We start from the raw sequence: 4,898 nt of genomic DNA, 5'->3' as shown, positions 1-4,898 counted from the left end.
CAATCCAGAATATGAACCATAAAAGAAAATACCTATTAAACCAATCACAGGAATACCAGTTACAGTACCTATCAACCAAAGAGGAATCCTTCCAGTAGTATCGGCCATTTACCCCACTTTCCTCCGCATTTCATCAAGTGGTCATGCTATAGACATAAACAGTCATGGATAATTATGAGGATGATATCCTTCCGAATCGGATAAAAGAATTCCTACTTACTCTTACTATACTTCTTTCTCTCAATTGAAGAAATAATTGGAAAATAAAACAGCAAGTACAAAAATGAGTAATAACCCCCAGTAGAGACTGGTACGATTCAATTCAACATTTTGTTCATTCGGGTTTGATTGTGTCATAGCTCTATAATTCGGATTAGGTTTATCGTTGGATGAACTGCATTGCTGATATTGACCCCAAAAAAGAAACGGTAGGTACAGCTAGTCCGTGAACAGCCAACCATCGCACTGTAAAAATGGGATAGGTTCGATCTATGGTCATTGAGGCCTCCTAAAAGGATCTACTAAATTCATCGAGTTGTTCCAAAGGATCAAAACGGCCAGTTATTAATGGAATCCCTTGTCGGCTCTCTGTGAAATACTCGTTTGGCCGAGGACTTCCAAAGACATCGTAAGCTAAACCAGTGCTGACGAATAACCAACCCGCAATGAATAGGGAAGGTATAGTAATACTATGAATGACCCAGTATCTAATACTGGTGATAATATCAGCAAAAGAACGTTCTCCCGTGCTTCCAGACATGCTGAGCTCCACATATTCTTGTACAGTCAAAGGGGGATCGATTCCGCAAAAGATGGGATCAGTAAATGGAAAACTACTGATATTTAATCTTTGTAAGATCGTCAATATTGTACCGAAGGCGTATTTAGAGTAGACCAAATCAGTATAACTATCCTTCTGCTGACACAGCAACGCTCTTTGTTTGTATCAATCAGTATCGAAAAGAAGTGGTACATAATTCCTCTCTTCTTTTCTTATTACTTGTCTATGCTATGGTGAACCGCGTGTCATTCAATAGAAAATTATCTCTGTATGTAGTATAGGATGTGAGTCGACGGGTTAGAATTATTTATGAAAGAGATTCTCATATTCCCACAATTCAATTAGGTACAAAATCTAGAAACTCCCCGTTCATGGTTTTAGAAAAAGAAAAGAAATGATCAAAATGGAATTTTTTTTTTTCAAATTCAATTCTTTTTTTTCATAGTGACTCAAAAAGAATTTTTTTTTTTAATAAAGTGACACGGGACTGTTCTAATTGCTATTTTGACTTTATACTTGTTTATACTTGACTCATCAGTTGCTCGCGGAATCCGTTGATTCGAAATCACGGGATTGGTAGATGTCACAGAGGGTGAATTAATGAGGGTGAATTAATCTTTTTTTCTACCTCTGCTACTCCATCTTTGTTAGTGCCGTCTAGAATGCTTATGAATCAAGAACTTTCAATTGGAACCGATTCTGTCAATTGGTAGTTTTTTATCATCATATCTCACAAAAATAGAAACTTAGGTAAGTGCTTTATAAACATATGTAAAAAAAAAAAAAAGAACGTATCTCATTTAGCTCTTTCATGCCTACTATAACTAGTTATTTCGGTTTTCTACTGGCTGCTTTAACTATAACCTCAGCTCTATTGATTGGTTTGAGCAAGGTACGACTTATTTGAAATTAGTTGAATGAACAAAAAAAATGAATATTTCTGTGAAATTCCAGGTATTCTATAGTCCCTTTCGAAGCCGATTGACAATTCTTGTTTATTGAGATTCATGAGCGATTCGGATTAATATTTATTAATAGATATTACCTCTATTTTTCTCCCCTTTCAAACAACTTGAAATGATTGAAGTTTTTCTATTTGGAATCGTGTTAGGTCTAATTCCTATTACTTTGGCCGGATTATTCGTAACTGCGTATTTACAATACAGACGCGGCGATCAGTTGGACCTTTAATTGAGTAACATCTCTTTTTTTGTTTTTGATTGACCTCCTCCTAAATCTGCAGGAGGTCAAATGCAGGTTGCAGTTCAAGTTAATGAAGTTATTTTATTTTATTGTAATTCGACATTCCAATTACAGGAACAGAATCACGCTCTGTAGGATTTGAACCTACGACATCGGGTTTTGGAGACCCGCGTTCTACCGAGCTGAACTAAGAGCGCTTTCTTATGGGAGGAGATACGACTGTAAAGAGAAGGACTCTTTTTTTTTTTACCCCCACCCCCAATATGCATGCATAAAGTATTATATAATGAAAATGAAGGATTATGCCCCAAATTTTTGTCGATCCAAATTGATCCATCATTACTGCCCGTAAGAGAAGTAATCGGTAGGGATGACAGGATTTGAACCCGTGACATTTTGTACCCAAAACAAACGCGCTACCAAGCTGCGCTACATCCCTTTCCATTATTATACAGCGTCATTCGTCATTCGTCATTGTAGAGAATACCTGTCTTGTTTTCCACATCGTTATTTCCTATATCTATATACAAGAGAATTTATCTTGCCATTTCTTCTTTTTGGTCTCATATAATAAGAGAATTATATACAGATGAAACCTAACGTATAAGTAAATGAATATTTATTGGTAATGCTCAGGAAGAAAAGAAGGGGGTCATCTTTTTCGATTTTAGGAACAATTCATCTACCGGATCATTCTACATATCCATTTTTAGGGGTTCTACGTACAAATACAAGTGATCTTTAACTATATAACTATAGTTATAATAGAGTTATATATCATCTATCTGGTAATAATTGTATTACAATAAAGAAGGAGGATTTTCAATGCGAGATCTAAAGACATATCTCTCCGTGGCACCTGTGCTAAGTACTTTATGGTTCGGGTCTTTAGCGGGTCTATTGATAGAGATCAATCGTTTATTCCCCGATGCGTTGGTATTCCCCTTTTTTTAATTCTAGTTATTGACATGGGAAGGGATAAAGAAGAAAAAGATTAGAGATAGAATAAACTCTCTATGACTGTGACTAATTTCTCCCGTTTTCATTTTTTTAGTTTTAGTATAGGAAGGAAAGAAAAAGAATAAAAGTGGATTGAATGAATCCCAGCGAAACTTGGGTTCAGGATAGAATTAATAGGGGGAGAGCCGAACTAGAAATATGGATCCAGGGGGTTCGAGACCATACAATATATTATATTAAATGAAATACTGGGATTAGAGAATAGTTGATAGTTAGAAAAAATCGTATTACTTATTTTATGATTACTCTATTGATTGAAACGAAATCTTTCATAATTGGATTTCAAGTTAGCAACTTCCATTTTTTTGTTCCTTTCTTCTTATTGGATTCGGATCGAAAATGGAAGAGTTGAGTGAATCCAAAATCCAAAGGAGGTTCATGGCCAAGAGTAAAGAAGCCAGGGTAAGAGTTATTTTGGAATGTACCAGTTGTGCCCGAAAGGGTTTCGATAAAAAATCGAGGGGCATTTCCAGATATATTACTCAAAAAAATCGAAACAATACACCTAGTCGATTGGAATTGAGAAAATTCTGTCCTTATTGTTACAAGCATACGATTCATGGGGAGATAAAGAAATAGATTGAGCAGAACATCAGTGCCCCTTTTCCAAGTAACAGGAAGAAGCTAAAAAATATAAATAATAAATAAATAAAAAAAATCGAATTAAATAATTTAATTTAATTAATAATATAATTAATATATAATTAATATAATATTAAAATAAATATTTTAAATTATAAAAATGAAAATAAACATATACATATATTATATTATTATAATATAAAAATAATATAAAATAAACAAATCAAGTCCTCTTTCGGTCGGATCCGAAATGAATGAAGAAATAAACTAGGATTTTAGAGATAAGAAATAAACCATGGATAAATCCAAGCGACCCTTTCGTAAATCCAAGCGATCTTTTCGTAGGCGTTTGCCCCCAATTGGATCGGGGGATCGAATTGATTATAGAAACATGAGCTTAATTAGTCAATTTATTAGTGAACAAGGAAAAATATTATCTAGAAGAGTGAACAGATTGACTTTGAAACAACAAAGATTAATTACTATCGCTATAAAACAAGCTCGCATTTTATCTTCATTACCTTTTCTTAATAATGAGAAACAATTTGAGAGAGCCGAGTAGTTCCCTAGAACTACCGGCCCTAGAAGCAGAAATAAGTAGACCCACCACCCGAATTGAATAAAAACTCGAATTGGAACTCAAACTCCGATTGATGTTTTGTTGGAAAAGCCGAGAGATTAGATTGTCGCGTCATAAGAAAAAAAGAAAAAATAATGGGGGGGGGAGAAATCTTTTTTTTATTATTGAAGCGTGTTTATTCATTCCTACTGTTATCATATGAATTTCGATTCTATCTTCCCGGAGTTCATTCTCCGGGGAACTCCGTTTAAATCATTCCGTCGAATTCCTTAAATCTCCTTATTTGAGGATTTCATTAGAAATCATGTAAAGACAATTCTTATTTGATATAGCTATTTGTGCAAGTATTTTACGGTTAAGAAGCAACTGTCTCTTGCGCAGATCGTGTATAAATCTACTATAACTATGGGATACCCTATCCTCGCGGGTTACCGCGTTTATCCGAGTGATCCACAAACGACGAAAATCTCTCTTTTGCCGGCCTCTATCCCGATGAGTAGAAACCAAAGCTCTCATTTTCTGTTGCATAATAGTTCGAGTAAGTCTTGAATGAGCCCCTCGAAAGGTTGATGCAAATAAACGCATTTTTGATCGACGTCTCCGAGCTATATATCCTCGTCTAACTCTGGTCATTGAATCAAATAAAACTTTGATGAATAACTAATTGATTTCTTTTCTTTCAGTCATTCTTTTCCCCTCTTCTAGTTTAATTAATAACAAAACGGATTCTTC

At 34.8% G+C, this 4,898-nt stretch overlaps 2 non-coding genes across 2 annotated transcripts; both read right to left on the bottom strand.

Annotated features, from left to right (window-relative positions):
• Window positions 1-2,107: 2,107 nt before the first annotated feature.
• On the bottom strand, window positions 2,108-2,181 carry TRNAW-CCA (transfer RNA tryptophan (anticodon CCA)). The gene has a single exon. It is a non-coding gene; the product is annotated as a tRNA-Trp (tRNA).
• Window positions 2,182-2,349: 168 nt separating this feature from the next.
• TRNAP-UGG (transfer RNA proline (anticodon UGG)) lies at window positions 2,350-2,423 on the bottom strand. The gene has a single exon. It is a non-coding gene; the product is annotated as a tRNA-Pro (tRNA).
• Between the last annotated feature and the right edge of the window lie 2,475 nt (window positions 2,424-4,898).

The sequence above is a fragment of the Aristolochia californica genome, unplaced genomic scaffold, assembly GCF_029961685.1.
Source record: "Aristolochia californica isolate CCGP_79_NKW_82.1479 unplaced genomic scaffold, dmAriCali1.0.hap1 SCAF_362, whole genome shotgun sequence".
NCBI lineage: Eukaryota > Viridiplantae > Streptophyta > Magnoliopsida > Piperales > Aristolochiaceae > Aristolochia > Aristolochia californica.
The sequence above is the reverse complement of the archived record's forward strand: the minus strand, read 5'-3'. Positions and strand labels throughout refer to the sequence as shown.